Genomic DNA, 13832 nt, shown 5'->3' on the forward strand with positions numbered 1-13832 from the left:
TATCCAACAGAGTAATGTCACGTGGTAGAGAGTAAACTAAATTGTACACCATAGTGTACATGTAGCAAGGTTCTTACCGATTGAACTTTGCAATTTGTACACTAATTTTTGACACGTTGTTTGACACTTGCATTGTTGTCAAGCTGTCTAACAAAGTAAAGTCACGCGGTAGAGTGTAAACTAAAGTATACACCATAGTGTACACATAGCAAGGTTCTTACCGACTGAACTTTGCTATTTGTATACTGATTTTTGACACGTTGTTTGACACTTGCATTGTTGTCAATTGTCAATTGGATGAGAAACCTGTTTGAAATTTAAACTGTCCAATAGGATAACATCACGTGGCAAAGTGTAAACTAAAGTGTACACCATAGTGTACATATTGCATGGTTCATACCGATTAAACTTTGCTATTTGTACACTGATTTTTGACACGTTGTTTGACACTTGCATCGTTGTCAAGTTTCGGTTGGATGGGAAAACTATTTTAAATTTAAATTTTCCAACAGTGTAATGTAAAGTGGGAAAGTGTAAACTAAAGTGTACACCATAGTGTATATGTAGCAAAGTCCTTATCGATAGAACTTTTCTATTTGTACTCTGATTTTCGACATGTTTTTTGAGACTTGTATTGTTGACTGGTGTCAATTGGATGGGAAAACTATTTGAAATTTAAACTGTCCAGCAGAGTAATGTCTTGTTAGAAACTATAAACTGAAGTGTACACCATAGCGTACATGTAGCAAGGTTCTTAACAGTTGAACTTTGCTATTTGTACACTGATTTTTGACACAATGCTTGACACTTACATTGTTGTCAAGTGTCAATTAGATGGGAAACTATTTTAAATTTAAACTGTCCAACAGCGTAATGTCACGTGGTAGAGAGTAAACTAAATTGTACACCATAGTGTACATGTAGCAAGGTTCTTACCGATTGAACTTTGCTATTTGTACACTGATTTTTGACATGTTGTTTCACAATTGTATTTTTGTCATGTGTCTGTTGGATGGGAAACTTGTTTGAAATTTAAACTGTCCAATAGGGTAATGTCACATGGCAAAGTGTAAACTAAAGTGTATACCATAGTGTACATGTAGTAAGGTCCTTACCGATTGAACTTTGTTATTTGTACACTGATTTTAGAAATGTTGTTTGACACTTACATTGTTGTCAAGGGTCAACTGGATTTGAAAACTATTTTAAATTTAAACTGTCCAACAGAGTATAGTCACGTTGGACACTTTAAACTGAAGTGTATGCCATAGTGTACATGTAGCAAGGTTCTTAATGTTTGAACATTGCTATTTGTACACAAATTTTTGACACGTTGCTTGACACTTGAATTGTTGTCAAGTGTCAATTGGATGGGACAACTGTCTTAAGTTTAAACTATCCAACATGGTAATGTCAAGTGACAAAGTGTAAACTAAAGTGTACACCATAGTGTACATGTAGCAAGGTTCTTACCGATTGAACTTTGCTATTTGTACACTGATTTTTGACATGTTGTTTGACACTTTCATTCTGGTCAAGTGCCAATTGGATGGGAAAATTGTGTTAAATTTAAACTGTCCAACAGGTTAATGTCACGTGGTAAAGTGTAAACTAAAGTGTACGACATGACGTACGTGTAGCAAGGTCCTTAACGATTGAACTTTGCCATTTGTACACTGATTCTCGACACATAGTTTGACACTTGCATTGTTGTTAAGTGTCAATTGGATGGAAAAACTATTTGAAATTTAAACCGTCCACCAGGGTAATGTCATGTGGTAGAGTGTAAACTAAAGTATACACCATAATATACATGTAGCAAGGTTCTTACCGATTGAACTTTCCTATTTGTACACTGATTTTTGACACATTGTTTGACACCTGCATTGTTGTCAAGTCTCAATTGGATGGAAAACCTGTTTTAAATTTAAACTGCCCAACAGGGTAATGTCACATGTTAGAGTGTAAACTAAAGTGTACACCATGGTGCACATATAGCAAGGTTCTTACCGATTGAACTTTGCTATTTGTACACTGATTTTTGACACGTTGTTTGACACTTGTATTGTTGTCTAGTCAATTGGATGGGAAACCTGTTTGAAATTTAAACTATCCAAAATGGTAATGTCGCATCGAAAACTGTAAACTGAAGTATACACCATAGTGTACATGTAGTAAGCTCCTTAATGATTGAACTTTGCTGTTTGTATATTGATCTTTGAAATATAGTTTGACACTTGCATTGTTATCAAGTGTCAATTGGATGAGAAAACTATTTTACATTTAAGCTGTCCAACAGGGTAAGTCACGTCGAAAACTGTAAACTGAACTGTATGCCATAGTGTACATGTAGCTAGGTTCTTAACGATTGAACTTTGCTATTTGTACCCTAATTTTTGGCTCCTTGTTTGACACTTGCATTGTTGTCATGTTTCAATTGGATGGGAAAACTATTTGAAATTCAAATAGTACAAAAGGGTAAAGTCACGTGGTAAACTGTAAACTAAAGTGTACACCATAGTATATATGTAGCACGGTTCATACCGATTGAACTTTGCTATTTGTACACTAATTTTTGACGCGTTGTTTGACACTTGTATTGTTGTCAAGTGTCAATTGAATGGGAAAACTATTTTAAATTTAAACTGTCCAACAGGGTGATGTCATGTGGTAAAGTGTAAACTAAAGTGTACACCATAGTGTATATGTAGCAAAGTCGTTATCGATTGAACTTTTCTATTTGTACACTGATTTTTGACATATTTTTTTACACTTGTATTGTTGACAGATGTCGATTGGATGGGAAAATTCTTTGAAATTTAAACTATCCAGCAGGGCAGTGTCATGTCAGAAATGATAAACTGAAGTGTACATGTAGCAAGGTTCTTAACGGTTGAACATTGCTGTTTGTACGCTGATTTTTGACACATTATTTGACACTTGTATTGTTGTCATGTGTTAATTTGATGGGAAAACTCTTTGAAATTTAAACTGTACAACAGGTTAATGTCACGTGGCAAAGTGTAAACTAAAGTGTACACCATAATGTACATGTAGCAAGGTTCTTACCGATTGAACTTTGCTATTTGTCCACTGATTCTTGACATGTTGTTTAACACTTACTTTGTTGTCAAGTGTCAATTGGATGAGAAAATAGTCTGAAATTTAAATTCTCCAACAGAGTAATGTCACGTGGTAAGGTGTAAACTAAAGTATACACCATAGTGTACATGTAGCAATGTCCTTAACGATTGAACTTTGCTATTTGTACACTGATTTCCATCACGTTGTTGGACACTTGCACTGTTGTCAAGTGTCAATTGGATGGAAAAATTCTTTGAAATTTAAACTGTCTAACATTGTACTATGACGTGGCAAAGTGTAAACTAAAGTTTACACCATAGTGTCCATGTAGGAAGGTTCTTAACGAATAAAGTTTGCAATTTGTACACTGATTTTTGACACGTTGTTTGACACTTTCATTATTGTCCAGTGTCAATTGGATGGGAAAACTATTTTAAGTTTAAACTATCCAACAGGGAAATGTCACGTATCAGAGTGTAAACAAAAGTGTACACCATAGAGTACATGTAGCAAGGTTCTTACCATTGAACTTTGCTATTTGTACACTGATTTTTGACGTGTTGTTTGACGCTTGCCTTGTTGTCAAGTGTCAATTGGATGGGAAACCTATTTGAAATTTAAACTGTCCATAGAGTAATGTCATGTGGCAAAGTGTAAACTAAAGTGTATACCATAGTATACATGTAGCAAGCTCCTTAACGATTGAACTTTGCTATTTGTACACTTATCTTTGAAATATTGTTTGACACTTCCATTGTTGTCAAGTGTCAATTGGATAGGAAAACTATTTTAAATTTAAATTGTCCAATAGGGTAAAGTCACGTCAAAAACTGTAAACTGAAGTTTACACCATAGTGTACATGTAGTAAGGTTCTTAACTATTGAACTTTGCTCTTTGTACAATGATTTTTGACTCGTTGTTTGACACTTGTACTGTTGTCAAGTGTCAATTGGATGGGAAAATAGTTCTAAATTTAAATTGTCCAACAGGGCAAAGTCATGTCGAAAATCGTAAATTGTAGTGTACGCCATAGTGTACATGTAGCAAGGTTCTTAACTATTAGTGTACGCCATAGTGTACATGTAGCAAGGTTCTTAACTATTGAACTTTGCTATTTGTACATTGATTTTTGACTCATTGTTTGACACTTGCATTGTTGTCAAGTGTTAATTAGATGGGAAAAGAGTTTGAAATTCAAACTGTACAATAGGGTAATGTCACGTGGCAAACTGTAAACTAAAGTGTACACTATAGTGTACCTATAGCACGGTTCATATCAATTGAACTTTGCTATTTGTACACTGATTTTTGACACGTTGATTGACACTTGCATTTTTGTGAAGTGTCAATTGGATGGAAAAACTATTTTAAATTTTAACTGTCCAACGGGGTAATGTCACGTGGCAAAGTGTAAACTAAAGTGTACACCATAGTATATATGTAGCAAAGTCCTTATCGATTGAACTTTGCTATTTGCACACTAATTTTCGACACATTTTTTGGCACCTGTATTGTTGCCAGGTGTCAATTGGATGGGAAAACTGTTTGAAATTTAAACTGTACAACATGGTAATATCACGTTGCAAAGTGTAAACTAAAGTGTACTCCATAATGTGCATGTAGGAAGGTTCTTACCGATTGAACTATGCTATTTGTACACTGATACTTGACATTTTGTTTGAAATTTACAATGTTGTCAAGTCTCAGTTGGATGGGAATATAGTTTGAAATTTAAATTGTCTAACAGGGTAATGTCACGAGGCAAAGTGTAAACTAAAGTGTACACCATAGTGTACATGTTGCAAGGTCCTTATTGATTGAACATTGCTATTTGTACACTGATTTTCGACACGTTGTTAGACACAGGCATTGTTCTCCAGCATCAATTCGATGGGAAAATCATTTGAAATTTAAACTATCCAACATGGTACTATCACATGGCAAAGTGTAAACAAAAGTTTAGAACATAGTGTACATTAGCAAGGTTCTTAATGATTAAACTTTGATATTTGTACACTGATTTTTGACATCTCTGTTTGACATATACATTGTTGTCAAGTGTTAATTGGATGGAAAAACTATTTTAAATTTAAAATGTCCAAAGGGATAATGTCACGTAGTAAAGTGTAAACTATAGTGTACACCATAGTGTACTTATCGCATAGCTCTTACCGATTAAACTTTGTTATTTGCACACTAATTTTTGACACGTTTAACACTTGCATTGTTGTCAAGTGTCAACTGGATGGGAAACCTGTTTGAAATTTAAACTGTCCAACAGGGTAATGTCACGTGGCAAAGTGTAAACCAAATTGTACACCATAGTTTACATGTAGCAAGGTTCTTACCGATTGAACTTTGCTATTTGTAAACTGATTTTTGACACGTTGTTTGACACTTGCACTGTTTTCATGTGTCAATTGGAAGGGAAACCTATTTGAAATTTAAAATGTCCAACAGGGTAATGCCACGTGGCAAATTGTAAACTAAGGTGTACGCCATAGTGTACATGTAGCAAGGTCTTTACCGATTGAATTTTCCTATTTGTACACTGATTTTTGAAATGTTGTTTGACACTTGCATTGTTTACAAGTGTCAATTGGATGGGTAAACCGTTTGAAATTTAAACTGACCAAAAGGGTAATGTCACATGGCAAAGTGTAAACTGAAATGTACACCATACTGTACATGCAACAAGGTTCTTACCGATTGAGCTTTGCTATTTGTACACTGATTTTTGATATGTTGTTTGACACTCGCATTGTTGTCAAGTGTCTATTGGATGGGAAAACTGTTTTAAATTTGAACTATCCAACAGTGCAATGTCATGTGGCAAAGTGTAAACTAAAGTGTAAACCATAATGTACATGTAGCAAGGTCCTTACTGATTGAACTTTGCTATTTGTACACTGATATTCGACACGTTTTTTGACACTTACATTGTTGTGAAGTTTTAATTGGATGGGAAAGGCCTTTGAAATTTAAACTTTTCTGCAGGGTAATGTCACGTGGCTTAGTGTAAACTGAAGTTTACACCATAGTGTACATGTAACAATGTTCTTAATGATTGAACTTTGCTATTTGTACACTGATTTTTGACACGTTGTTTGACACTTGCATTGTTGTCAAGTGTTAATTGGATGGAAAAATTGTTTGAAATTTAACTGTACAACGTGGTAATGTCTCGTGGCAAAGTGTAAACTAAAGTGTACACCATAATGTACATGTGGCAAGGTCTTTACTGATTGAACATTGCCATTTGTACACTGATTCTTGACATTTTGTTCGACACTCACATTGTTGTCAAGTGTCAATTGGATGGGAAAACTGTTTGAAATTTAAATTGTCCAATCATGTGGTAAAGTGTAAACTAAAGTGTACACCATAGTGTACTTGTAGCAAGGTCCTTACTAATTGAAATTTGCTATTTGTACACTGATTTTCGGCATGTTGTTGGACACATGCATTGTTGTCCAGTGTCAATTGGATGGGAAAATTGTTTGAAATCTAAACTATCCAACATGGTACTATCACACGGCAAAGTGTAAACTAAAGTTGACACAATAGTGTACATGCAGCAAGGTTCTTAACGATTGAACTTTACTATTTCTACACTGATTTTTCACATCGTTGTTTGATACATGCATTGTCGTCAAGTGTCAATTGGATGGAAAAACTATTTTAAATTTAAACTGTCCAACAGGATAATGACACGTGGCAAGGTGTAAACTAAAGTGTACACCATAGTGTACTTGTAGCATGGTTCTCACAGATTGAACTTTGCTATTTGTACACTGATTTTCGATAAGTTGTTTGACACTTGCATTGTTGTCAAGTGTCAATTGGATGGGAAACCTGTTTGAAATTTAAACTGTCCAACAGGGTAATGTCACGTGTCAAAGTGTAAACTAAAGTGCACACCGCAGTGTACATGTAGCAAGGTTCTTACCGATTGAACTTTGTTATTTGTACATTGATTTTTGACACGTTGTCTAACACCTGCATTGTTTTCAAGTGTCAATTGGAAGGGAAACCTATTTGAAATTTAAACTGTCAAACAGGTTAATGCCACGTGGTAAATTGTAAACTAAGATGTACACCATAGTGTACATGTAGCAAGGTCCTTATCGATTGAGCTTTGCTATTTGTACACTAATTTTTGAAATGTTGTCTGACACTTGCATTGTTGTCAAGTGTCAATTGAATGGGAAAACCATTCAAAATTTAAACTGTTCAGTAGGATAATATCATGTGACAAAGTGCAAATAAAATTGTACACCATATTGTACATGTAGCAAGGTACACTGATTTTCGACACATTGTTTGACACTTATATTGTTGTCAAGTGTCAATTGGATGGCAAAATTGTTTGAAATTAAAACTGTCCACCATTGTAACGTCACGTGGCAGAGTGTGAACGAAAGTGTACACCATAATGTACATGTAGCAAGGTTCTTACCGATTGAACTTTGCTAGTTGTACACTGATTTTTGACACGTTGTTTGACACTTGCATTGTTGTCAAGTGTCAATTGGGTGGGAAACCTGTTTGAAATTTAAACTATCCAACAGGGTAATGTCACGTGGCAGAGTGTAAACTAAAGTGTACACCATAGTTTACATGTCACAAGGTTCTTACCGACTGAACTTTGCCATTTGTACACTTATTTTTGACACGTTGTTTGGCATTTGCATTGTTGTCAAGTGTCAATTGGACAGGAAAAGTCTTTTTTAATTTAAACAATCCAACATAATACTGTCATGTGGGAAAGTATAAACTAAAGTTTATACCATAGTGTACATGTAGCAAGGCTCTTAACGATTGAACTTTGCTATTTGTACACTGATTTTTGACACGTTGTTTGACACTTGCATTGTTGTTAAGTGTCAATTTGATGGGAAAGCTATTTTAAATTTAAACTGTCCAATAGGATAATGTCACGTGGTAAAGTGTAAACTAAATTATACACCATAGTGTACATGTAGCAAGGTTCTTACCGATTGAACTTTGCATTTGTACATCGATTTTTGACACGTTGTTTGACACTTGCATTGTTTTCAAATGTCAATTGGATGGGAAAATTATTTTGAATTTAAACTATCCAACAGGGTAATGTCACATGGCAAAGTGTAAACTATTGGGTATATCATATTGTACATGTGGCAAGGTACACTGATTTTCGACACGTTGTTTAACAATTGCATTGTTGTCAAGTGTCAATTGGATGAGAAAACTGTTTGAAATTTAAACAGTCCAGTAGTGTAATGTCACGTGGAAGAGTGTGAGTTAAAGTGTACCCCATAGTGTACATGTAGCAAGTTTCTTACCGATTGAACTTTGCTATTTGTACTCTGATTTTTGACACGTTGTTTGACACTTGCATTGTTGTCAAGTTTCAATTGGATAGGAAAACTGTTTTAAATTTAAACTGAACTACATGGTAATGTTAAGTGGCAAAGTGTAAACTAATGTGTACACCATAATGTACATGTAGCAAGGTTCTTACTGATTGAACTTTACTATTTGTACACTGATTCTTGACATTTTGTTTGATACTTACATTGTTTTCAAGTGTCAATTGGATGGAAAAATTGCTTGAAATTTAAATTGTCCAGTAGGGTAATGTCATGTGACAAAGTGTAAACTAAAGTGTACACCATAGTGTACATGTAGCAATGTCCTTACTGATTGAATTTTGCTATTTATTCACTGATTTTCGACACGTTGTCGGACACATGCATTGTTATCAAGTGTCAATTGGATGGGAAAATTGTTTGAAATTTAAACTATTCAACATGGTACTATCACATGGCAATGTGTAAACTAGAGTTTACAACATAGTGTACGTGTAGCAAGGTTCTTAACGATCGAACTTTACTATTTGTACCCTGATTTTTGACATCGTTGTTTGACACAAGCATTGTTGTCAAGTCTCAATTGGATGGGAAAACTATTTTAAATTTAAACAGTCCAACAGGGTAATGTCACGTAGCAAAGTGTAAACTATAGTGTACTTGTAGCATGGTTCTTACCGATTGAACTTTACTATTTGTACACTGATTTTTAACACGTTGTTTGACACTTGCATCGTTGTCAAGTGTCAATTGGATGAGAAACCTGTTTGAAATTTAAACTGTCCGACAGGATAATGTCACGTGGCAAAGTGTGAACTAAAGTGTACACCATAATGAGCATGTAGCAAAGTTCATACCGATTGAACTTCGCTATTTGTACACTGATTTTTGACACGTTGTTTGACACTTGCATTGTTGTCAAGTGTCAATTGGAAGGGAAAACTATTTTAAATTTAAACTGTCTAATAGCATAATGTCACGTGGCAAAGTGTAAACTAATGTGTACACCATAGTGTACATGTAGCAAGGTTCATACCGATTGAACTTTGCTATTTGTACACTAATTTTTTGCACATTGTTTAACACTTGCATTATTGTCAAGTGTCAATTGGATGGGAAAACTATTTTAAATTTAAACTATCCAGCAAGGTAATGTCACGTGGCAGAGTGTAAACTAAAGTGTACACCATAGTGTACAAGTAGCAAGGTTCTTACCGATTGAACTTTGCTTTTTGTACACTGATTTTTGACACGTTGTTTGACACTTGCATTGTTGTCAAGTGTTAATTGAATGGAAAAACTGTTTGAAATTTAAACGGTCCAACATGGTAATGTCACGTGGCAACGTGTAAACTTATGTGTACAAAATAGTGTACATGTAGAAGGTCCTTACCGAATGAACTTTGCTATTTGTACACTTATTTTTGAAATGTTATTTGACATTTACATAGTTGTCAAGTGTCAATTGGATGGGAAAACTGTTTGAAATTTAAACTGTCCAACTGGATAATATCACTTGGCAAAGTGTAAACTAAATTGTACACCATAGTATACATGTAGCAAGGTTCTTACTGATTGAACGTTGCTATTTATACACTAATTTTTGACATGTTGTTTGACACTTGTATTGTTGTCAAGTGTCAAATGGATGGAAAAATTGTTTGAAATTTAAACTGTCCAACAGGGTAATGTCATGTGGTAAAGTGTAAACTAAAGTGTACACCATAGTTTGCATGTAACAAGGTTCTTATCGATTGAACTTTACTATTTGTATACTTATTTTTGACACATGGTTTGACACTTGCATTGTTGTCAAGTGTCAATTGGATGGGAAAACTATTTCAAATTCAAACTGTCCAGTAGGACAATGTCGCGTGGCAGAGTGTAAACTAAAATGTGCACCATAGTGTACATGTAGTTAGGTTCATACCAATTGATTTTTGCTATTTATACCCTAATTTTTGACACGTTGTTTGATACTTGCATTATTGTCAAGTGTCAATTGGAAATGAAACCTGTTTGAAATTTAGACTGTCCAATAGGGTAATGTCACCTGGCAAAGTGTAAACTAAAGTATACACCACAGTGTACATGTAGCAAGGTTCTTACTGATTGCACCTTGCTATTTGTACACTGATTTTTGACACGTTCTTTGACACTTAGATTGTTGTCAAGTGTCAATTGGATGGGAAAAGCATTTGAAATTTAAACTATCCAACAGGGTAACAGCACGTGGCAAAGTGTAAACTAAAGTGTACATCATAGTGTGCATGTAGCAAGGTTCTTATCAATTGACCTTTGATATTTGTACACTGATTTTTAACACGTTGTTCGATACTTACATTGTTGTCAAGTCTCAATTGGATGGAAAAACTATTTGAAATTTAAACCGTCTAATGGGGAAACGTCACATGGTAAAGCCTAAACTAAAGAGTAAACTAGAGTGTAAATGTATCAAAGTTCTTACCGATTGAACTTTGCTATTTGTACAATAATTTTTGACACGTTGCTTGACACTTGCATTGTTGTCAAGTGTCAATTGGATGAGAAACCTGTTTGAAATTTAAACTGCCAATAGGTTAATGTCACGTGGCAAAGTGAGAATTAAAGTGTACACTAAAATGTATATGTAGCAAGGTTCTTACCGATTGAACTTTATTATTTGTACACTGATTTTTGACACGTTGTTTAACACTTGCATTGTTGTTAAGTGTCAATTGAATGGGAAAACTATTTTAAACTTAAATTGCCCAACAACATAATGTCACGTGGTAATGTGTAAATGAAAGTGTACACCATAGTGTACATGTAGCAAAGTTCTTACCGATTAAACTTTGCTAATTGTACAATGATTTTTAATACGTTGTTTGACACTTGCATTGTTGTCAAGTGTCAATTGGATGGGAAAACTGTTTGAAATTTAAACTGTCCAACTGGATAGTATCACGTGGTAAAGTGTAAACTAAATTGTACACCATAGTGTACATGTAGCAAGGTTCTTACCGATTGAACTTTGCTATTTATACACTGATTTTTGACACTTTTTTTGACACTTCAATTGTTGTCAAGTGTCAACTGGATGGAAAAACTGTTTGAAATTTAAACTATCTAGCTAGGTAATGTCACGTGGCAAAGTGTAAAGTAAAGTGTATGCACCATAGTGTACATGTAGCAGGTTCTTACCGATTGAGCTTTGCTATTTGTACACTGATTTTTGACATGTTGTTTGACACTTGCATTGCTGTCAACTGTCAAATGGATGGGAAAACTGTTTGAAATTTAAATTGATAAACAGGGTAATGTCACGTGGCACAGTGTAAACTAAAGTGTACACCATAATGTACATGTAGCAAAGGCTCTTACCGATTGAACTTTGCTATTTGTACCCTGATTTTTGACAAGTTGTCTTACACTTGCATTATTGTCTAGTGTCAATTGGATGGAAACCTGTTTGAAATTTAGTCTATTCAGTAGGGTAATGTCACCTAGCAAAGTGTAAACTAAAGTGTGCACCATAGTCAACATGTAGCAAGGTCCTTACCGTATGGACTTTGCTATTTGTACACAGATTTTTGACACGTTGTTTGAAACTTGCATTGTTGTCAACTGTCAATGGGATGGAAAAACTATTTGAAATATAAATTGTCCAACAGGGTAATGTCACGTGACATAGTGTAAACTAAAGTGTAAACCGTAGTGTATATGTAGCAAGGTCCTTACCGATCAAACTTTGCTATTTGTACACTGATTTTTGACACGTTGTTTAACACTTGCATTATTGTCAAGTTTCAATTGGATGGGAAAACTATTTGATATTTAAACTGTCAAATAGGGTAATGTCACGCGGGAAACTGTAAACTGAACAGTACATCGTAGTATACATGTGGCAAGGTTCTTAACGATTGAATGTTACTATTTGTACACTGATTTTTGACATGTTGTTTGACACTTGCATTGTTGTCAAGTGTCAATTGGGTGGAAAAACTGTTTGAAATTTAAACTGTCCAACAGGGTAATGTCACATGGCAAAGTGTAAACTAAAGTGTACAGTATAGTGTACATGTAGCAAGGTCCTTACCGAATGAACTTTGCTATTTGTACACTGATTTTTGAAATGTTGTTTGACACTTGCATTGTCGTCAAGTGTCAATTGGATGGGAAAACTGTTTGAAATTTAAACTGTTCAACTGGATAGTATCACGTGGTAAAGTGTAAACTAAATTATACACTATAGTGTACATGTAGCAAGGTTCTTACTAATTGAACTTTGCTATTTATACACTGATTTTCGACATGTTTTTTGACACTTGAATTGTTGTCATGTGTCAACTGGATGGAAAAACTATTTGAAATTTAAACTGTCTAACTGGGTAATGTCACGTGGTAAAGTATAAAGTGAAGTGTGTGCACCATAGTGTACATGTAGCAGGTTCTTACCGATTGAGCTTTGCTATTTGTACCCTGATTTTTGACATGTTGTTTGACACTTACATTGTTGTCAACTGTCAAATGGACAGAAAAACTGTTTGAAATTTAAATTGATCAACAGGGTAACGTCACGTGGTAGAGTGTAAACTAAAGTGTACACCATTGTGTACATGTAGCAAGGCTCTCACGGATGATTTTTGACACATTGTCTGACACTTGCATTGTTATCAAGTGTCAATTGGATGGGAAACCTATTTGAAATTTAGACTATCCAATAGGGCAATGTCACCTAGCAAAGTGTAAACTAAAGTGTACACCATAGTCTACATGTAGCAAGGTCCTTACCGTTTGGACTTTGCTATTTGTACACTAATTTTTGACACGTTGTTTGACACTTGCATTATTGTCAACTATCAATGGGATGGAAAAACTATTTGAAATTTAAATTGTCTAACAGGGTAATGTCACATGGCAAAGTGTAAACTAAAGTGTAAACCGTAATGTACATGTAGCAAGGTCCTTACCGATCATACTTTGCTATTTGTACACTGATTTTTGACACGTTGTTTAACAATTGCATTATTGTCAAGTTTCAATTGGATGGGAAAACTATTTGATATTTAAACTATCCAACAGGGTAATGTCATGGGGGAAACTGTAAACTAAAGAGTACACCGTAGTATACATGTAGAAAGGTTCTTAACAATTGAATTTTTCTATTTGTACACTGATTTTTGACATATTGTTTGACACTTGCATTGTTGCCAAGTGTCAATTGGATAGAAAAACTGTTTAAAATTTAAACTGTCCAATAGGGTAATGTCATGTGGCAGAGTGTAAATTAAAGTGTACACCATAGTGTACTTGTAGCAAGGTTCTTACCGATTGAACTTTGCTATTTGCAAACTGATTTTTAACACGTTGTTTGATACTTGTATTATTGTGAAGTATCAATTGGATGGGGA

Source organism: Olea europaea, unplaced genomic scaffold (genome assembly GCF_002742605.1).
Source record: "Olea europaea var. sylvestris unplaced genomic scaffold, O_europaea_v1 scaffold18, whole genome shotgun sequence".
In the NCBI taxonomy this organism is placed as follows: Eukaryota; Viridiplantae; Streptophyta; class Magnoliopsida; order Lamiales; family Oleaceae; genus Olea; species Olea europaea.